This window comes from Ambystoma mexicanum, chromosome 7q, assembly GCF_040938575.1.
Source record: "Ambystoma mexicanum isolate Mex_15411 chromosome 7q, UKY_AmexF1_1, whole genome shotgun sequence".
Classification (NCBI taxonomy): Eukaryota; Metazoa; Chordata; class Amphibia; order Caudata; family Ambystomatidae; genus Ambystoma; species Ambystoma mexicanum.
In genome coordinates this window covers 820,550,716-820,573,770 of record NC_090941.1, presented here as the reverse complement: position 1 = coordinate 820,573,770, position 23,055 = coordinate 820,550,716, and positions in this window count along the sequence as shown.

Here is a 23,055-nt window from a genome sequence, read left to right as displayed (position 1 = left end):
GTGTTTATTGCAAAACAAAATATGTAAAATTGGCACACATAATTAAATGGTTTTATAATATATATGTATATATATAATATAGGGTGGCGTAAGGTGCCGTATAGTTAAGGTGAGTCAGACTGCCATAGGAAACCTGAAAAAATGAATTGTTAATAACTTTTGACTCGTGCAACAGATTGGCCAAAATTCTGAAGACAATTAGGGACACGCGGTCTCCCCCGGACTGCAAAGGTTAAGACATATTTATAAAAAAAGAACAAGATATTAAGAAAACAAAAACAAAGAAAAATACAAAGTTGCGGCCTACTTTCCATTCATTTTCCCATAGACAAAAAGGTACATGTTAGCCAGAATGAATAGCCCAAACCGCTGGATAGATATGGACCAGGTTAAAAACAATTCAGACACAATGAAATGACTCAAAGGGCCTCATTCCAAGGTTGCCGGGCCAGTAAAATTGATGCCGGTATGGTATTACCAGCATCGTTTACCGGACCGGAGCATTAGGAGCCGTGATGGCGGTGTCACCGGCATCGGCAGGGACCGCTGTGACCAGCCTCACCCTTGCTGCTATCAGCGTTGACACGAGGTAGCCACAGTTAAGTGCACATTAAAAGGTACACGGACATGCTCTTACCTGCATGGAAATGCCGGTAATAACAGATACAACAATGCCGTTAACACTGGCATCACCAGTCAGGCGGTAACAGGAATCTGGTGTGCAGAAACCTGCCACAGGTGGTCACAATCAGCACAGGTGGAGGCAATGGAGTCAGGAACAGCACAAAAGGATCACACCCACACACCACACCCTTCCCAAAGCCAAAATGCTACCATTAGCACTAGCTTTACTTGAGCAGGAGTACATGCCTATGAGGAGGCAGTGAACCAGAGCATGCAGCGTATGCACAGGAGAAGGAGGGCGAGAATGTGCCAGCACATGCCCAATGTGCAGGCAGTTGCACCCTGCATGCAGCCACCAATCCCCCGCCTAAAGGCCAAACCATTCAACCTGACCGCTGCCCAGATCCACATCCTGTACCGGCTGGACAGGGACACCATCACCACAGTAGTGGACCTCATACACAATGATCTGGTGAGCGTACTCAACATCTGGACAGCCACCCCCCCATGATGAAGGTAGTGTGTGTGCTACTTATCAGCACACAGTGGGACATCTTTATGGAATATCACCACCCTGCTTCTCCTGTGTGCTCACCAAGGTTCTAGAAGCACTCCTGAACCACATAAGCATGCCACAGACTGTAGAGGAGGTGAACGCCACCAAAGTTGCCTACCATGCAATTTCAGGCATGCCAAACGTCATAGGTGCGCTTGACTGCACACATGTTAAGCTGGTGGTCCGGCATGCTGTGGAGGTAGTGTACCGTAACAGGAAGCTGTACCATTCCTGGAATGTACAGATGGTGTGCAATGCACGCAAAATAATAAAGCATTACTGTGCAAGATTCCCTGGCTCCACACATGACGCCATGGTGCTGCGGAACTCCACACTGCCCCGCTACATGGCACGACATGCTGGACCTCATACATGGCTGTTGGGTGAGTCTACCTACAGGGGAATGAGGGGTGTTGAATGGGGGGTGAGTTAACAGCATAAGCAATCTGTCTGCTGGGTGGGCCATGAGGGGCGTGGGAACATATCATAGTATTGCATCAATGAGGAGCACAAGTGCACACTACATGCATGAATGCGTCGTTACTCCTGCAAAACCCATTAAAATAACCAGGAATGCAATGAAGTGCAGAGAGAGTAGGTAGGCCAATAGAATGCTCAGTCAGATGTGGAAATGGCTCAAGCAACCTCACCATAACCAACATACACACCATGCACCCTCACACATTGATCAGTTGAAGACCACCCACAGTCACGTTCCCAGAAGCATGATATCTGTAAATTTCAAGATTCTGCAGCACAGCTGATGCATTCAGATATGCAATGCCTTCACAGCTGTCTCTACAATAAAAAAATACCTTGAGTTTACAGCAGAACATGTATCAGGCACATCAGAAGACCTGAACCACATGTACCATATTGCACCACCCTGTGCTGACAATGCATGAAATGGGAAGTCTGGAAATGAAATCACCAGTCAGTATGCTCTGCCAGGAAGAAAACCATAAGTCACACAAACAAAACCCGGGGCTGCCCTCAGTCCACTGGTGTACCGCAGATCAGTATGCCATTCCTGTTACCTTAAGGGACACCCACAAATACAATGGTTTGAATATAGAAACACAGAAACACACCATTGTTCACTACACACAGATATGGCAGTGAGATGCGGGACACATCCAATGTAGCACCATTCCACCCAGACGTATTACAGTACGGTCACTCTTCACCCGTGCCACATACTACCTATGGACATCTGACCTTGTCACATGGGGGTATGTGTCGATGCATTTGTACATGGATACCTATGTATGTATAATGCATAATGTGGAAAGCCCTGTATCATGACAATGAGAGCAGGCAAATGTGTGAGTAGGCATTGTATATGCACACTCCTTTTCCATTGGTAACACATCCTGAAAGGTGAAACCACAGTGGTCTGTAGGACATGATTTGTGCATGTGTAGGTTCACATTCAATGGGCCATGTGGCAGCAACTGCACCTACCCCACACCCCACAAGGATTCAGCCCTACATACACTTTCCGGGCAACAGAGAATGAGAATTGCCATGTACTGTCATATCCTCTTGTGTTTCTGTTTTTATTTGAGAACAACACTCTACAGCCTGTGGTAACATGGAATGACCAAAATCATCACAAGTACCCTTCTCTTGCTCACATGCAGGTGATGCCGGTATCCCTTGATGGGCTTGCTCTTGACCCACATCAGACCACCACACAACAGACTTGAGGAGGACTACAACCGCGCACATGCACGCACTCGCGTGACCATTCAACAGACATTTGGCCGTTTGAAGGCCCTGTTCCGCTGCCTCAGCCGGTTGGTGGGAGAACTCATATACAGTCCCGTGTTGTGATGCTGCACAACATGTGCATCCGGCGTAACATTTCCCCTGCCCCCTGACATGGACATGATGCCACCTGAGTATCAGGATGATGAAGATGCTGGGATTCCTCAGCAACACCATGTGGAAGACATGGAACTCTGCGTGGGTCACAATGGGTGGTGGACACTGTGCATGATTAAATTGATACACACTCAAGAATCAATGTCCAGGCATATGGTTTTTTGCTACACCAGGTGTATTTAAAGATGAAGAACTATGTACAGTTACTATTTGTTGAACCTTACACACCCATTCCCCTGAATTTAGACTACACTCCCTCCCCACTAGCCCCACACACAACGCCCCAACACCCCCTCCCCAACTAACCACACACACAATGCCCCAACACCTCCTCCCCCACTAGCCCCACACACAATGCCCCAACACCCCCTCCCCCACTCGCCCCACACACAATGCCCCAACACCCCCTCCCCCACTAGCACCACACACAATGCCCCAACACGCCCTTCCCCAACTAACCCCTATTCCACCACCACCTCCCCCACATCCCCTTCCCAAAGACTCCATCCACACATGCACTGGTTACATTGCCTATTTGTGCCTCCTTTTTGGTGGATGGGGGTGAGGTCCCTGTGGCCGATTCAGTCACTGCAAGCGATGCACAGGGCTTCCTTGCATGGAGCTGCTTGGTGTTGCGCTAGCAGATGGACCAAGTGGTGTTATGATTGGGGTCACCAGCATGATTTTCAACTCTGCCATTGATGATATCACCTCATTACCCTCACACACGCGCCTTGCCAGTTGGTATACACCCTTGGTTGCCCTGTTGAGCATATGCACATTGTTACGAGAGGTGTCCTGCATTTTCTTGCGTTTTCAACTCAGCCTCGGTGAGGTATCAGCTGACCAGGGCTTGCATAGCCTCTTGCTGCTCCTCCGTTCAACTGAGGCAGCCCTCAATGTCCCCAATGTGGCGCAGTCCGGGCAGTGGCAATGGTGGTAGGCTGCAGGGGCCAGGGGGAGAGAACATATCTTCTTCATCCTGTGCCACATCATTCTGTGTGCCTGCCCCAGTGGCCTTCAACGGTGTTGCATGCTTCTGTGTCATCTGTTGCACTTTCTGGGTGGGGCATCTGGTTGGGTGGGGAGGTATCCAGCTGTTCAGGAAGACTAAGGACAGGAGATTGTGGATCTTCTGGCAGGCTCCAGACAGAGGATTGTGGGTCTTCTAACAGGCTCATGACTGGGGAATCAAGATAGTCCTGGTGATGTGCCACCTTTAAAACAGGTGTTTTTGGCTAATGTGCCAGCTTGGCCATTGTTGGTGTTGGTTTGCGGGGTTGCTTGGCCGTGGGTGTTGTGGACTTGTGGTCCTGCTGGCGAGCAGGTGTATGGTGATGGCGGGGGGATGAGCAGTAGATGTAGAGGCACACTATTGTCTTGTGGTACTTGTGCCTGGTTCCTGGCTAGTGATGTTAGACTTTGTGCACTGGCCACTTGCTGCAGTGAAGGTGGGTGTTATGGCTTGCTCACCCTTGCTTTCAGATAATATGCCTGTGGGGCAGAGTGAAGTAGGTCATTATTGATGTGTGTGAATCCACGTGAAATACCTCCAATATAGTACATTCATAGTCATGTGCATTGTCATGGTCAAGGTGTAGGACATGGCATGGTGCACACATGATTGTGTGGGGGAAGCAGTGTGGGGACATATTTGCAGTGTGGATATGGATGGCACAGTGTTTGTTGGCTGAGGTACTGGTGTGTAGTGGCTTGGGTGTTGTGGCCTGCAGCCGTGGCTCTGTGACATATACAGTTTGATTATGATAAGGATGTGGTCAACTTGTGTACTTTGCTGCATTGATGTTGAGTCTGCGGGAAGGGACATGGTGGGGGTGACGGATGGTCGACTGGTGTCAATGATGTGTGCATCTTGCCATGAGGTGGATTGGGCCATGTGGTGGCACAGCGCTGACGGCAGCTGGTGGACAGTGATGTGTGTCTGTGCATGCTGATGGTTTTTGTGTGTGCATTACATGGGACATGTGGGTGTGTCAGTAGGGTTTGTTGCCTGTCTTCCTGGCAGTGTGGGATGTCTTAACCCACTTTTGCTCTGCCATGCGGCATCACTGTGTTCTGATGGTGCCAGAAACATCCAAATGGCCGCAAAACCCTTGTCCTTGCCAAAACCTCTGAAAATTGCGCGTTGCAAAACACAAAAAGATGGCTGCCCAATCTGCCATGCATGTTGTCAGTGGTGGAACAGAGATCTCACTCCTGAAACATGACACTGGGCTCCACAACATGTGAAAATGGGGTACAGAAGGAAAGGCAGTGCTTTGCCCCAAAATCTTGCTTCAAATCACTTTTTCTTTGTTGCTGAAACTGCAGAATGCCGGTACAAAACGCCCTCAAATCTCCAGAATTCTTGCTGGGTGCTACAATTCACTTAGTATATGAAATCATGGTGAACATACAATGTCCTGAAAAGCTAAAAGTATCAAAGAAACATCCACAGCAAAAGTTGCCTGCCTGTGCAATCTGTCAAAATCTGGGCGCAGTACCCTCGGCCGCCTGAATGACAGCTGTCAGAAGCCTGATTAAAACTTTAAAACCTGTATAAACTGAAATCAAATGTTGCAATCTAAGTGGCCTGTTGCAGAGAGTAGCCTATGTTGTAACTGTTTTTATCCCATGGTTTAAAATCTTGAATAACTATTCTAGCTGATATTTGGAAATCACAAGTTTGTTTTAAACTCAGGTAAAATGCAAAAGAAATAACATTTAAATTTAAGCCTGGCTAAAACCACCCAAACTGGAATAACAGCTTTCCTCACAAAAGGAGGACACTTCCCCAGCTGAAACTCAAGGGGAGGTGTGAATTGCTGGTGAGCTCAGGACTAAACAATGGGCATCATCCAGCTAAAGGACATGCCAGGTGTTGAACAGTCGTAAAATGGCATCTGCCAAGGAAACAGGGAGGAGACTGCTCATGAACTGAAGGGAGACAAAAAGAGGCAGAGATAAACAACCATCTGTGGCTGGACATTCACAAACAACATTTTGTTTAAATACATATAACGTGCCACTGAAAACTGTCAAGAACACAAAATAACAGAATGGTAAATCTAATTTTTGGCTGCACATTTCAAGAGGCGGCAAGATCGTGTAACATAATTTGTAAGGAAATGGCAGAAAATGTGATTTTACACTAAATGTATTTCTACTAGAAGTATGGAACTTTATACACTTATGCCCACGTTATATGCACACACTTGTAGAAATTTGCTGATAAATGGAACATTGTGTTCCTGATGAAAAGGGTGAAATTCTGGGAAAAGCAGACACAAGATCTTACAGCTAAGGAGTTTGGAGGAGTAGCTGCTGAACAAAATATGTAATCTGTATATGTGGTTGTTATAGAGGTTGCAAATGTGGAAATATGTATTGTATCAAAAGTAGATTTTGTGTTCAAGAGGCCAGGGGTGGACTCTAAGCCTCATAAACCCACACCATAAAGATGACACACAGTTTTCTCCTCCTATCAAGGCTGAGAGGAGATCCTGACCAATCCCTGACAAAGGGGCGAGCTTTGGCTAAACCAGCAAACACACCCCCTTTATCATAAGCATAAATAGAGACAGCAGAGGGCAGAACAAGACAGACAGATTCACCCATTATCTGAATGCGGGAGGAGCACCCTGCTGCAGACCTATCCATTTTACTTGCTCCAGACTCCAGAAACTTGGCAAGGCAGAAAGGCCCATTGCATAGCTGAACCATTTTCAGCTAGGCCTTAAATTTCCAGAACCAGAACCAACCCCATAAACATAAGGGGAACATCAAACATACAGCCAGGCTGTGCTCTCCTGCTTGCCTGCTGAACTAATTATCATGAAAACCAAAAGATCCAATCCAGTCCTGTGCCGTGCTGTGACCAGGGCCATTGCAGATCCAATGCAGTCCTGTGCCGTGCTGTGAACAGACCCAGTCCAATCCGATGTGCCCAGCTGTCTATCCCAGAACCAGATTCCCTTCCCTAGCCAGAAATCTTGATGGACCAGAATCCTGACGGTTCCGTGTAAAAACATATCTAGTAAGTATCTATAGATAGAACTGTGTCACTAGCATATGGACTGTCCATAGTCAATCCCTATCTTAAATCCATCCTATTTTGTATTCAGAACCTGTATTGTTAGGAGTACTTTTGAATTGCCTGAACTCTCTCTCCTATCCCTCCTATCTTCTTCTTGTGCTAGTATTGCTAGAACTATCTTTGCGCTAATATTTTTCATCTGAAGAAGGCGGGACTACTGCAGGCAGTTGCCCTGATCAAGTGGCTGTGTTCTTGTGTGGTATGCGTTTATTCATAGTCATCCTCTAGTTTAAGAAATCCTTTTTGTCCTTTTAAAAGCACATTCCCATGTTCCCAACCTTGCACCTATCTCTAAAAAACAACCTCCACTAAAACCCCAATAACTCCCTCAATGTTTGTGCTAGAAACAACATTTCCATTCCATATAGTTCTCCCGTAATCGCGATTACCACACACTGAAAAGTTTGCCACAAATTTAGTTTTAGGGAATATTCTGACACGTGTAAAACAGTTTTTGGTTGCTTCCGACCTTAATTTTAAGATTTCACATTGTTTCTTAGTATGAAATCATTGCTAGTGTTTGCAACTATGCAAAGTGGCTCTCATAAGAATTTAAACAATTTCAGCAATTTAAACCATATTTAGTGTTTTTACCCAATCCATTCTCAAGATAACTTTAAAACCATTTTGACCGCTTGCCAATCAATTCTGTTTTTCTCTTGTGTTGCTGTGGGGGAAATTGGGATTGATATTTTGTATGAATTCTGCCATTCCTGAATACCTTCTCTCTCTTCTCCTATCTCTTTATATTGCCTATTGGGGGGTTGAGGGGAGTGCAGGGGGAAATAGTAACCACACTGTTAATTGATCTGAACACACACAAAGGTATTATTTCTGTGCTGAATTGTTTTGCTAACAATTACTCCTTGTGTATTAAAGAGATTGGTGATCATTGTGTACCCATTAAAACATAGTGTGATTGAATTGTAACTACATAAATAAATATTTTAACTTTGCAAACCACCCTGATTCCTGGTTCAGTGTGACCGGGGGAGTTCCAGGAGAGGGGTGTGATATGAGTGATACATCATTCAGAATAAAATAACTTTTAGACACAAATAAATAAGGATTTCAGTTGTGCATTACAAGGCGTTGACTTGGGTGTGTGCCGGATTGAAATCACTTACAGCAGGTAAATACTTGCGTGCTGTCGGTGTGTGGCAAGGCAGCAGGGATCCGGTGGCACTGATCTGTCATTAGGACTTGACCATTGGCATTGGGGAGACATTTGTGTGATTTGGGTTTGGAGACGCAAGTCGTGCCACCTCTTGCAACAGTCTTTCACAGTCCAGGGTATTGTCCCCTCCGCAGACACTTTGGTGGCCACTTCCACCCACATCACCTTCTTCCAAATCTGAGCGGTGCATATCTCCTCAAAACTCAACATCTGCATGCTCTACTAGAGTGTCCGCAAGCATGTTGAGCTATGCCTCACTAAAGTGTGGTTTGCGCCGACAGACGGTTCCTCGTGTTGCTGACATAATCCTCAGTCTAGCTGTGCACTTTGCATTTCAGTTGCACTCCTGTAGGACGAGAATTGTAATGGATTCTGATTTTAAAGATGGCCACCAGTGGATTTCCCATTCCGGCGCAATGCCGTTGCTTCCGGTGCCGGTATTACCGGTGCCGGGATTACGGCCTCATTGTGCCGGAGTCAGTGTCTGTGGCATCGAGGATGCTGCTATCGGGGGTTTAAGGGCCATAACCAGCATGCCGGTACTAATGTTACTGGCATGCCGGTATGCACGTGCACACTGACTCGGAATCTACCGTAGATTCTGGCAGCAGTGCTACACGAACATGGCAGCACCGGCATGCCGGTCATTTTCTTTTTTTACCAGCAACCTTGTAATGAGGCCCAAGGACTTTTTGTGGTTTGGGGTTATTCCATGCAGTAGGTTTTTAAATATTTGATGGAGAAAGGGGTGCCCTCTTCTCCCCCACAAAAAATGTATATCACCCATGGTGCATTGCAGGATCATGGTTTTAAGAAATGAAAAAAGCTGCCATCTTTTTTTTTACTCAATGCAAGCGATAGCCGTGGATATGGCTCAGGGTATTGGAAAAATGAAACGCTGAAGAAAGGCTTTTTCAGGTCACAAAACTTGCATTTGCCATTATTTTAGAGTTGGGAGGGTATCAAGAGGACACCAAGTGAAATATGGGAGTTGGAGTGGGTCTTGGGATAAAGTGTGCAACACAAAGCTTTTCTGTATCCTCGGCTATTGGCGCAAATAGCTGATATCTCAATGCAAACCGCACCAGAGAAACACTGTGTTGTGGGGGGAATGGATGAGGGCAGGGGAGGTGAGGAGGCAATCATTGAAGTGGGGGGAGCTGGCACAGATGAAGGGGTACTTGGTGAGGGCCCTAGGGGGCAAAAAAGCCATTTTCTTTCTGCCGTTTTTCCAATATTCTTGGCTATAGGCTATCTGTAGTCCATACTAAAATAGGCATCCAGGTCTCCCATCCTTGCAGTACGCGGGGCAGGCCCCTTCAGGCCATATTCCCTAATAAATAAGCATAAATTACAATGCCACTTAGAGTAACATGGCCTGAGGAGGCCAGCCCTTTGCTCGCTTTGAAGATAAGCAGGGTGGGTCCCGGTTAATGCATGGATAGGAGAGGGCCCACAGTCCTGGATGCCGAGTGTTTTCTTAGTTTTAAATATCACATAACACACTGAGTAAACACACAAGATCTGCATTATTTGATTGTTTACTTTGCTACTGTCAGTCTTTGAAAGTATTTCACTCTAATGGCCAAGCTGTCTTAAGGACATTATGAAAAGAGCAACTCTCTCTGGGTAAACAGCTGCTAATACTTGGGGAATTGCAAATCAGGCTTGAATTTCAAGGGTTTTTCGGTTTTACTTGGAACCATAACGTCCCTTTAACAACATTTTTTCACTGAATTTCATAGGTTTTTAGTAGCACAACTTAACCATAAGTCCCTTTAACAACGTTTTAGTCACTGAATTTCATAGGTTTTTAATAGCGCAACTACCATAACGTCCTTTTAACAACGTTTTTTCACTGAATTTCATTGGTTTCTATTAGTGCAACTTTACCATAACGTCCCTTTAACAAAGTTTTTTCATTGATTTTCATAGGTTTATATTAGTGCAATGTTACCATAACATCCTTTTCAATGGATGAAGACCACTAGCATCCTGGGTTCTCAAAGTGGGAACCCGGGGTGGTAAAAAAAAGATTTTTCTTCCCAAACTGGAACGCCTCCGGCGTCCCGCTGTAGGAAGGAAAATCATTTACCAAGATGGACACCATGGAAAGGGAAGGCGGGGTGTATAAAGAGAACACAACAGGGCATGGGTAGGGGGGACCAGGAGGGAGACACGGGGTATGAGAGGGGGGTGGGGGTAACAGGAGAGAGACACCGGGCATGAGCGGGGGGTGGAAGGTAACAGGAGAGAGACATGGGGCATGAGTGGGGTAGCAGGAGAGAGACACGGGCATGAGCAGGGGGTGGGGGGCAACAGCAGGGAGAAACGGGACATGAGCGGGGAGGGGGGCAACAGCAGGGAGACACAGGGCATGAGCGGGGGTGGGGGGAACACGAGGGAGACATGGGGCATGAGAGGGGGTGGGAGGTAACAGGAGAGAGACACGGGGCATGAGCGGGGGGTGGGGGGCAACAGCAGGGAGACATGGGGCATGACTGGGGGCAGGGGGCAACAGAAGAGAGACACGGGGCATGAGCGGGGGTGGGGGGCAACAGGAGGGAGACACAGGGCATGACCGGGGGTGGAGGGCAACAGGAGAGAGACACAGGGCATGACTGGGGGGTGGGGGGCGACAGGAGAGAGACACGGGGCATGAAATGGGTGTGGGGGTAACAGGAGAGAGACATGGGGCATGAGTGGGGTGCAACAAGAGAGAGACACGGGGTATAAGCGGCTGTGGGGGGCAACAGCAGGGAGACACAGGGCATGAGCGGGGGTGGGGGGAACACGAGGGAGATACGGGGCATGCTAGGGGGGTGGGGGGTAACAGGAGAGAGACACAGGGCATGAGCGGGGGGCAACAGCAGAGAGACACGGGGCATGACCGGGGGGTGGGGAGCAACAGAAGGGAGACACGGGGCATGACCGGGGGGTGGGGGGCAACAGGTGAGAGACACGGGCCATGAGAGGGTGGTGGGGGGTAACTGGAGAGAGACACGGGGCATGAGATGGGGGGTGGGGGTAACAGGAGAGAGACACAGGGCATGGGTGGGGGGAAACAGCAGGGAGACATGGGGCATGATCGGGGGTGGGGGCAACAGGAGAGAAACACAGGGCATGAGAGGGGGTGGGGGGTAACAGGAGAGAGACACGGGGCATAAGAGGGGGTGGGGGGTAACAGGAGAGAGACACAGGGCATGAGCAGGGAGTGGGGTGCAACAGCAAGGAGACACGGGGCATGAGCGGGGGGTGGGGGGCAACAGCAGGGAGACACGGGGATGAGGGGGGGTGGGCGGAACACGAGGGAGACACAGGGCATGAGAGGTGGGTGGGGGGTAGCAGGAGATAGACACGGGGCATGAGCGGGGGGTGAGGGGCAACAGCAGGGAGACATGAGGCATGAGCAGGGGGTGGGGGGTAACAGGAGAGACACAAGGCATAAGCGGAGGGTGGGGGGAAGAGGAGAGAGAAACGGGGCATGAGCAGGGGGTGGGGGGCAACAGGAGGGAGGCACGGGGCATGAGAGGGGGTGGGGGATAACAGGAGAGAGACACGGGGCATGAGCGGGGAGTGGGGGGCAACAGCAGGGAGACACGGGGCATGACCGGTGGGTGGGGGGCAACAGCAGGGAGACACAGGGCATGACCGGGGGGTGGGGGTAACAGGAGAGAGACACGGGGCATGAGCAGGGGGTGGGGGGCAACAGGAGGGAGGCACGGGGCATGAGAGGGGGTGGGGGATAACAGGAGAGAGACACGGGGCATGAGCGGGGAGTGGGGGGCAACATCAAGGAGACATGGGGCATGAGCGGGGGATGAGGGGGGACAGGGGAGACACGAGGCATGAGCGGGGGGTGGGGGAACAGAAGAAAGACACGGGGCATGAGCGGGGGGTGGGGGGCAACAGCAGGGAGACACGGGGCATGACTGGGGGTGGGGGCAACAGGAGAGAGACACAGGGCATGAGCAAGGGGTGGGGCACAACAACAGGGAGACATGGGGCATGACCGGGGTGTGGGGGGCAACAGGTGAGAGACACGAGGCATGAGAGGAGGGTGGGGGTAACAGGAGAGAGACACCGGGCATTAGATGGGGGTGGGGGTAACAGGAGAGAGACACGCGACATGAGTGGGGGGTGGCGGGAAACAGCAGGGAGACATGGGCCATGATCGGGGGGTGGGGGCAACAGGAGAGAGACACGGGGCATGAGAGGGGGTGGGCGGTAACAGGAGAAAGACATGGGGCATGAGAGGGGGTGGTGGGTAACAGGAGAGAGACACAGGGCATGAGCAGGGGGTGCGGTGCAACAGCAAGGAGAAACGGGGCATGAGTGGGGGGTGGGGGGCAACAGAAGGGAAACATGGGGGATGAGCGGGGGTGGGGGGAACACGAGGGAGACACGGGGCATGAGAGGGGGGTGGGGGTAACAGGAGATAGACACGGGGCATGAGCGGGGGGTGAAGGGCAACAGCAGGGAGACATGGGACATGAGCAGGGGGTGGGGGTAACAGGAGAGACACGAGGCATGAGCGGAGGGTGGGGGAAGAGGAGAGAGACACGGGGCATGAGCGGGGAGGTGGGGGGCAACAGCAGGGAGACACAGGGCATGTCCGGTGGATGGGGGGCAACAGCAGGGAGACATGGTGTGTGACCAGGGGGTGGGGGGTAACAGGAGAGAGACACGGGGCATGAGCAGGGGGAGGGGGACAACAGGAGGGAGACACGGGGCATGAGAGGGGGGTGGGGAGTAACAGGAGAGAGACACGGGGCATGAGCGGGGAGTGGGGGGCAACAACAGGGAGACACGGGGCATGAGCGGGGGGTGAGGGGGAACAGGGGACACACGAGGCATGAACGGGGGTTGGGGGAACAGAAGAAAGACACAGGGCATGAGTGGGGGGGTGGGGGGCAACAGCAGGGAGACACGGGGCATGACCGAGGGGTGGGGGTAACAGGAGAGAGACACAGGGCATGAGCGAGGGGTGGGGCACAACAGCAGGGAGACACGGGGCATGACCGGGGGTGGGGGGCAACAGGAGAGAGACACGGGGCATGAGAGGGGGGTGGGGGTAACAGGAGAGAGACACGGGGCATGAGAGGGGGGTAACAGGAGAGAGACACAGGGCATGAGAGGGGGGTGGGGGCAACAGCAGGGAGACACGGGGCATGAGCAGGGGTTGGGGGGAACACAAGGGAGATATGGGGCATGGGAGGGGGGTGGGGGTAACAGGAGAGAGACACGGGGCATGAGTGGGGGGTGGAGGGCAACAGCAGTGAGACACAGGGCATGAGTGGGGTTGGGGGTAACAGGGGAGAGACACGGGGCATGAGCAGGGTTGGGGGGCAACAGCAGGGAGATACGGGGCATGACCGGGGAGTGGGGGCAACAGGAGAGAGACACGGGGCATGAGAGGGGGGTGGAGGGATAACAGGAGAGAGACATGGGGCATGAGCAGGGGGTGGGGGGCAACAGCAGGGAGAAACGGGGCATGAGCGGGGGGGTGGGGGGAACAGTGGAGACACGAGGCATGAGCGGGGGGTAGGGGGAACAGGAGGGAGATATGGGGCATGGGAGGGGGGGTGGGGGTAACAGGAGAGAGACATGGGGCATGAGTGGGGGGTGGGGGCAATAGCAGGGAGACACGGGGTGGGGGGCAACAACAGGGAGACACGGGGCATGACCGGGGGTGGGGGGCAACAGGGGAGAGACACGGGGAGGGGGGTGGGGGTAACAGGAGAGAGACATGGGGCATGAGCGGGGGGTGGGGGGCAACAGCAGGAAGACACAGGGTGGGGGGCAACAGCAGGGAGACACGGGGCATGACCGGGGGTGTGGGGCAACAGGGAGAGACACGGGTAGGGGGTGGGGGTAACAGGAGAGAGACACGGGGCATGAGAGGGGGGTGGGGGGCAACAGCAGGGAGACAATAGGAATGAACGGGGGGCGGGGGGTAACAGGAGAGAGACACGGGCATGAGCAGGGGGTGGGGGGCAACAGCGAGGTAGACATGGGGCATGACCGAGGGGGTGGGGGGAACAGGAGAGAGACATGGGGCATGAGAGAGGGGTGGGGGGTAACAGGAGGGAGACACGGGGCAGGAGAGGGTGGTGGGGGTAACAGCAGGGAGACACATGGCCTGAGCGGGGGTGGGGGGAACACGAGGGCGACACAGGGCATGAGAGGGGGGTGGGGGTAACAGGAGTGAGACACGGGCATGAGCAGGGGGTGGGGGACAACAGGAGGGAGACACGGGGCATGAGAGGGGGGTGGGGGGTAACAGGAGAGAGACACGGGGCATGAGCGGGGGGTGGGGGGCAACAACAGGGAGACATGGGGCATGAGCGGGGGTGAGGGGGAACAGGGGAGACACGAGGCATGAACGGGGGTTGGGGGAACAGAAGAAAGACAGGGGGCATGAGCGGGGGTGGCGGGCAACAGCAGGGAGACATGGGACATGAGCAGGGGGTGGGGGTAACAGGAGAGACACGAGGCATGAGCGGAGGGTGGGGGAAGAGGAGAGAGACACGGGGCATGAGCGGGGAGGTGGGGGGCAACAGCAGGGAGACACAGGGCATGACCGGTGGATGGGGGGCAACAGCAGGGAGACATGGTGTGTGACCAGGGGGTGGGGGGTAACAGGAGAGAGACACGGGGCATGAGCAGGGGGAGGGGGACAACAGGAGGGAGACACGGGGCATGAGAGGGGGGTGGGGAGTAACAGGAGAGAGACACGGGGCATGAGCGGGGAGTGGGGGGCAACAACAGGGAGACACGGGGCATGAGCGGGGGGTGAGGGGGAACAGGGGACACACGAGGCATGAACGGGGGTTGGGGGAACAGAAGAAAGACACAGGGCATGAGTGGGGGGTGGGGGGCAACAGCAGGGAGACACGGGGCATGACCGAGGGGTGGGGGTAACAGGAGAGAGACACAGGGCATGAGCGAGGGGTGGGGCACAACAGCAGGGAGACACGGGGCATGACCGGGGGTGGGGGGCAACAGGAGAGAGACACGGGGCTTGAGAGGGGGGTGGGGGTAACAGGAGAGAGACACGGGGCATGAGAGGGGGGTAACAGGAGAGAGACACAGGGCATGAGAGGGGGGTGGGGGCAACAGCAGGGAGACACGGGGCATGAGCAGGGGTTGGGGGGAACACAAGGGAGATATGGGGCATGGGAGGGGGGTGGGGGTAACAGGAGAGAGACACGGGGCATGAGTGGGGGGTGGAGGGCAACAGCAGTGAGACACAGGGCATGAGTGGGGTTGGGGGTAACAGGGGAGAGACACGGGGCATGAGCAGGGTTGGGGGGCAACAGCAGGGAGATACGGGGCATGACCGGGGAGTGGGGGCAACAGGAGAGAGACACGGGGCATGAGAGGGGGGTGGAGGGATAACAGGAGAGAGACATGGGGCATGAGCAGGGGGTGGGGGGCAACAGCAGGGAGAAACGGGGCATGAGCGGGGGGGTGGGGGGAACAGTGGAGACACGAGGCATGAGCGGGGGGTAGGGGGAACAGGAGGGAGATATGGGGCATGGGAGGGGGGGTGGGGGTAACAGGAGAGAGACATGGGGCATGAGTGGGGGGTGGGGGCAATAGCAGGGAGACACGGGGTGGGGGGCAACAGCAGGGAGACACGGGGCATGACCGGGGGTGGGGGGCAACAGGGGAGAGACACGGGGAGGGGGGTGGGGGTAACAGGAGAGAGACATGGGGCATGAGCGGGGGGTGGGGGGCAACAGCAGGAAGACACAGGGTGGGGGGCAACAGCAGGGAGACACGGGGCATGACCGGGGGTGTGGGGCAACAGGGAGAGACACGGGTAGGGGGTGGGGGTAACAGGAGAGAGACACGGGGCATGAGAGGGGGGTGGGGGGCAACAGCAGGGAGACAATAGGAATGAACGGGGGGCGGGGGGTAACAGGAGAGAGACACGGGCATGAGCAGGGGGTGGGGGGCAACAGCGAGGTAGACATGGGGCATGACCGAGGGGGTGGGGGGAACAGGAGAGAGACATGGGGCATGAGAGAGGGGTGGGGGGTAACAGGAGGGAGACACGGGGCAGGAGAGGGTAGTGGGGGTAACAGCAGGGAGACACATGGCCTGAGCGGGGGTGGGGGGAACACGAGGGAGACACAGGGCATGAGAGGGGGGTGGGGGTAACAGGAGTGAGACACGGGGCATGAACGAGGGGTGGGGGCAACAGCAGGGAGACATGGGGCATGAGCGGGGGATGGGGGCAACAGCATTGAGACACGGGCATGAGCAGGGGGTGGGGGACAACAGGAGGGAGACACGGGGCATGAGAGGGGGGTGGGGGGTAACAGGAGAGAGACACGGGGCATGAGCGGGGTTGGGGGGCAACAACAGGGAGACATGGGGCATGAGCGGGGGTGAGGGGGAACAGGGGAGACACGAGGCATGAACGGGGGTTGGGGGAACAGAAGAAAGACAGGGGGCATGAGCGGGGGTGGCGGGCAACAGCAGGGAGACACGGGCATGACAGAGGGGTGGGGGTAACAGGAGAGAGACACAGGGCATGAGCGAGGGGTGGGGCACAACAGCAGGGAGACATGGGGCATGACCGGGAGGTGGGGGGGCAACAGGAGAGAGACACGGGGCATGAGAGGGGGGTGGGGGTAACAGCAGGGAGACACGGGGCATGAGCGGGGTGTGGGGGGAACACAAGGGAGATATGGGGCATGGGAGGGGGTGGGGGTAACAGGAGAGAGACACAGGGCATGAGTGGGGGGTGGGGTGCAATAGCAGGGAGACATGGGCATGAGAGAGGGGTGGGGGCAACAGCAGGGAGACACGGGGCATGACCGGTGGGTGGAGGGCAACAGCAGGGAGACACGGGGCAAGAGATGGGGTTGGGGGACAACAGCAGGGAGACATGGGGCATGACCGGGGGTGGGGGGCAACAGCAGGGAGATATGGGGCATGATTGGGGGAGTGGAGGGCAACAGGAGAGAGACACGGGGCATGAGAGGGTGGTGGGGGTAACAGGAGAGAGACATGGGGCATGAGTGGGGTGTGGGGGGCAACAGCAGGGAGACACGGGGCAGGACCAGGGGTGGGGGTAACAAGGGAGAGACACGGGGCATGAGCGGGGGGTGGGGGGCAACAGCAGGTAGACACGGGGCATGACCAGGGGTGGGGGACAACAGGAGAGAGACATGGGGCATGAGCGGGGGGTGGGGGGCAACAGCAGGGAGACAGGGAGCATGAGCAGGGGATGGGGGAACAGGGGAGACAAAAGGCATGAGCGGGGGTGTGGGGAACAGGAGAGAGACACGGGGTATGAGCGGGGGCAACAGCAGGGAGACACGGGGCATGACAGGGGGTTGGGGGTAACAGGAGAGAGACACGGGGCATGAGCAGGGGGTGGGAGGGCAACAGCAGGGAGACACGGGGCATGACCAGGGGGTGGGGGCAAAAGGAGAGAGTCACAGGGCATGAGAGGGTGGTGAGGGTAACAGGAGAGAGACACGGGGCATGAGCGGGGGGTGGGGGCAACAGCAGGGAGACACGGGGCATGACCGGGGTGGGGGGCAACAGGAGAGAGACACAGGGCATGAGAGGTGGGTGGGGGTAACAGGAGAGAGACACGGGGCATGAGAGGGGGGTGGGGGGCAACAGCAGGGAGACATGGGGCATGAGTGGGGGGTAACAGGAGAGAGACACAGTGTTAGGCGGAAACCTGTGCAGTTCCCTCTGGGACCACTGCAAAAGATTTAGGACTACAGGTGTTTGGCAGTAAACCCACTTGGTAGCAGTCTGTACCACACAGATTTACTTGGTAGCTGTGGCTGAGCAGTCAGACTTCCCTCAAGAAGAGTTAGGCAGTATGTGGAGTATACAATATAGGGCAATTCTACACAGTAAGACAAGCAAACACGCAACAAGGCTTCGGTGTAAAGATATAAAGGTATTTATTTATAACGAAACATCTATAGAAAACACTCTGGCACTATCACGGCAAACACTTCAATTACAATTACTCTACGAAGAAAACAATTAAATCCCCCTAACAATATTTCGACAAGTCTAGGTTCTACCAGCATCACTTATTTGCAGACAGAGGTGTATGCTTCAACCTAGATGGCACTCTAGTATTCGTTAGTAGGTTAAGAAATCAACACAGTTCAATACTTCACGGGAAAATGCAAGGCAAGAAGACAAGAACCACAATAGATCATAAAGTTCAGAGGCCAGGCCCACTCGGAGAGAGGCAAGGCGATATGTCCCAAAAAGTCTCTTTGTGGAAATGCGTTCCAGTCTTTGTAGCAAATTGTTATTGGAAGATTGGACCAGTTCAGAACAACACGCTAAAGAAAGCTTGGAGGCGACCCAAAGGAAAGGCGAGGATTAAGACACCCTACTCGATCCAGCAGAAAGGCAAGCCAGGTGGACACGGTACCTTGATTGTGGAGAGACAGCTCCGGCGGGGGCAGTTGTTCCTGGTGGTGGATGCACGTCGGGTCTTTGCCAAGAGTAGAGATGATCTCGTCGTCGAAGAAAAGTGAAGTCCGGTGCACCACCAGGGAAGAGACCAGCCGCGTAGTGCTCCGTCACAAGGCACCACCTTTTGGTCGCGGTACAGGGGTAGTGGCTATCCGGTTGCCGAGGTGCTCTGCACGGGCAATTCGACCACTGCGTCCTGGAGCGAAGAAAAAGCAAAGGGGATTGGTTGTTCCCACCAGTCAGGGGAAGAGACTCTCCGGCAGGGAGATCTCCTCTGTCGTTGGGAAGTGGTGAGTCGGTTCCGCAGGGCTCCACCGGAGGTGTCGTCATGCAGGTCGGCTCAGCGTTACCCTCGTCGGATTCTTAGGTCCTGTGGCGACTTCTGAAGATCCAGTCCCAAAAGCCCTGCTTTTATGCAGAAAACCCCCATTCATTCAGCCTAACTGTCAATCAACACATACTAAGTGGTGAGCGGGAATGCTCACCACTTGGGCCAATCATACCAGAGTGCGACCGGAGTTGGCAGGGCAACTCGGTCCAGGGTGCCTAAACCCCCTCCCACACCCCTGTGGTAACCCAGAAAGAATGGCACCACTTTGGAGGGTCTCTGTACAGAAGCCCGCCAAAAGTGCAACAAAGGGCTCAACCTTTGGTTTAGGAGTCACAGAGAAGAACACAGACGCCATTTTAAAAGACGAGTTCTGGCAAAAAATACCATCCGGTAAACCTATTTAAGATAAGTAAACTGATGGTATGTAAGAGATTAACGAGAAAAAGTATCAATCTCCCACAATGGGAAGAATCCCATAGGGTTATGTTCGGGGTCGAACATAACAAGTAGTTTCCACTGCCACCTGCCAAAACTCGACGAGGGGGGACGGGACAGTGCCCCCTCGAATAACAGACCTAGGAGTAATCGAATTACCCCTACTAGCACGTCCACAATAAGATGGTGTGTACTAGTTCTGTTAGTAAATTTAGGTCTAGTAAAGCCAATGGTGACTTTACATGCCCGGGGAGACAGTAGTCAGTCCCTGGGTATGGAGTCTATGGTGGAGGTCCGCTAGGACGCCCCAGTGTTACAGCACGTAGGGTGCGGTGTAACACACATAGCAAAACATATGAGACCCTATGGAGTAAAAGACCCCATAGCCCATAGAACACATTGACATTCAAAGGAATTAAACACATTCATGTCCAAGAGTGGGAGAAAAAGAGTCTCACTCTTGGCAGGATGGAAAAAACAAACTCCAGAAATCCAGCAAAGCTGCTGGGGGACTCACTAGGTTAGGAAATTCAGCCTAAACAGAGAATTCTCCCCAACACACGGGGCATGAGCAGGGGGTGGGGGGCAACAGCAGGGAGACACAGGGCATGAGAGGGGGTGGGGGTAACAGGAGAGAGACACGGGGCATGAGCGGGGGGTTGGGGGGCAACAGCAGGGAGACATGGGGCATGACCGGGGGATGGGGGCAACAGAAGGGAGACACGGCGCGTGTCCGCGGGGTGGGGGGCAACAAAAGAGAGACACAGGGCATGAGCAGGGGGTGGGGGGCAACAGGAGGGAGACACAGGACATGCCCAGTGGGTGGAGGGCAACAGGAGAAAGACACAGGGCATGAATGGGATGTGGGGGGCAACAGGAGAGAGACATGGGGCATGAGAGGGGGGTGGGGGGTAACAGGAGAGAGACACGGGGCATGAGTGGGGGTGGGGGGCACCATGATAGAGACACGGGGCATGAGCGGCTGTGGGGGGCAACAGCAGGGAGACACGGAATGAGCGGGGGGTCGGCAGAACACGAGGGAGACACGGGGCATGAGAGGGGGGGTAACAGGAGAGAGACATGGGGCATGAGCGGGGGGGTGGGGGGCAACAGATTGGAGACACGGGGCATGACCGGGGGTGGGAGGCAACAGGAGAGAGACACGGGGCATGAGAGGGGGTGGGGGGTAACATGAGAGAGACACGGGGCATGGAATGGGGTGGGGGTAACAGGAGAGAGACACGGGGCATGAGTGGGGGGTGGGGGAAACAGCAGGGAGACATGGGCATGATCAGGGGGTGGGGGCAACAGGAGAGAGAAACAGGGCATGAGAGGGGGTGGGGGATAACAGGAGAGAGACACAGGGCATGAGCAGGGGGTGGGGGGCAATAGCAGGCAGACATGGGGCATGAGAGAAGGGTGGGGGCAACAGCAGGGAGACACGGGGCATGACCGGTGGGTGGAGGGCAACAGCAGGGAGACACGGGGCATGAGCGGGGGTGGGGGTAACAGGGGAGAGACACGGGGCATGAGCGGGGTTGGGGGGCAACAGCAGGGAGACACGGGGCATGACCGGGGAGTGGGGGCAACAGGAGAGAGACACGGGGCATGAGAGGGGGGGTGGGGGATAACAGGAGAGAGACATGGGGCATGAGCGGGGGTGGGGGGCAACAGCAGGGAGAAACGGGGCATGAGCGGGGGTGGGGGGAACAGTGGAGACACAAGGCATGACCGGGGGGTAGGGGGAACAGGAGGGAGATATGCGGCATGGGAGGGGGTGGGGGTAACAGGATAGAGACACAGGGCATGAGTGGGGGGTGGGGGGCAATAGCAGGGAGACACGGGGCATGAGAGAGGGGTGGGGGCAACAGCAGGGAGAAACGGGGCATGACCGGTGTGTGGAGGGCAACAGCAGGGAGACACGGGGCATGAGCGGGGGTGGGGGTAAAAGGGGAGAGACACAGGGCATGAGCGGGATTGGGGGGCAACAGCAGGGAGACACGGGGCATGACCGGGGAGTGGGGGCAACAGGAGAGAGACACGGGGCATTAGAGGGGGGTGGGGGGATAACAGGAGAGAGACATGGGGCATGAGCGGGCGGTGGGGGGCAACAGCAGGGAGAAACAGGGCATGAGCGGGGGTGGGGGGAACAGTGGAGACACGAGGCATGAGCGGGGGTAGGGGGAACAGGAGGGAGATATGGGGCATGGGAGGGGGGTGGGGGTAAAAGGAGAGAGACATGGGGCATGAGTGGGGGGTGGGGGGCAACAGGAGAGAGACATGGGGCATGAGTGGGTGTGGGGGGCAACATGATAGAGACATGGGGCATGAGCGGCTGTGGGGGGCAACAGCAGGGAGACACAGGGAATGAGCGGGGGTGGGCGGAACACGAGGGAGACAGGGGGCATGAGAGGGGGTGGGGGGTAACAGGAGAGAGACACGGGGCATGAGCGGGGGGCCACAGCAAAAGACAAGGGGCATGACCGGGGGTGGGGGGCAACAGAAGGGAGACACGGGGCATGACCGGGGGGTGGGAGGCAACAGGAGAGAGACACAGGGCATGAGAGGGTGGTTGGGGGTAACAGGAGAGAGACACGGGGCATGGAATGGGGTGGGGGTAACAGGAGAGAGACACGGGGCATGAGTGGGGGGTGGGGGAAACAGCAGGGAGACACCGGCATGATCAGGGGGTGGGGGCAACAGGAGAGAGAAACAGGGCATGAGAGGGGGTGGGGGCTAACAGGAGAGAGACACTGGGCATGAGAGGGGGTGGGGGGTAACAGGAGAGAGACACAGGGCATGAGCAGGGGGTGGGGGGCAATAGCAGGGAGACACGGGGGATGAGTGGGAGTTGGGGGGAACACGAGGGAGACACGAGGCATAAGCAGGGGGTGGGGGGAAGAGGAGAGAGAAACGGGGCATGTGTAGGGGTGTGGGGGGCAACAGCATGGAGACACGGGGCATGACCGGTGGGTGGGGGGCAACAGCAGGGAGACACGGGGCATGACCGGGGGTGGGGGTAACAGGAGAGAGACACGGGGCATGAGTGGGGGTGGGGGGCAACATGATAGAGACACGGGGCATGAGCGGTTGTGGGGGCAACAGCAGGGAGACACAGGGAATGAGCGGGGGGTGGGCGGAACACGAGGGAGACACAGGGCATGAGAGGGGGTGGGGGTAACAGGAGAGAGACACGGGGCATGAGCAGGGGGCAACAGCAAAAGACACGGGGCATGACCGGGGGGTGTGGGGCAACAGAAGGGAGACACGGGGCATGACCAGGGGGTGGGAGGCAACAGGAGAGAGACACGGGGCATGAGAGAGGGGTGGAGGGTAACAGGAGAGAGACACGGGGCATGGAATGGGGTGGGGGTAACAGGAGAGAGACACGGGGCATGAGTGGGGGGTGGGGGAAACAGCAGGGAGACACAGGCATGATCAGGGCGTGGGGGCAACAGGAGAGAGAAACAGGGCAT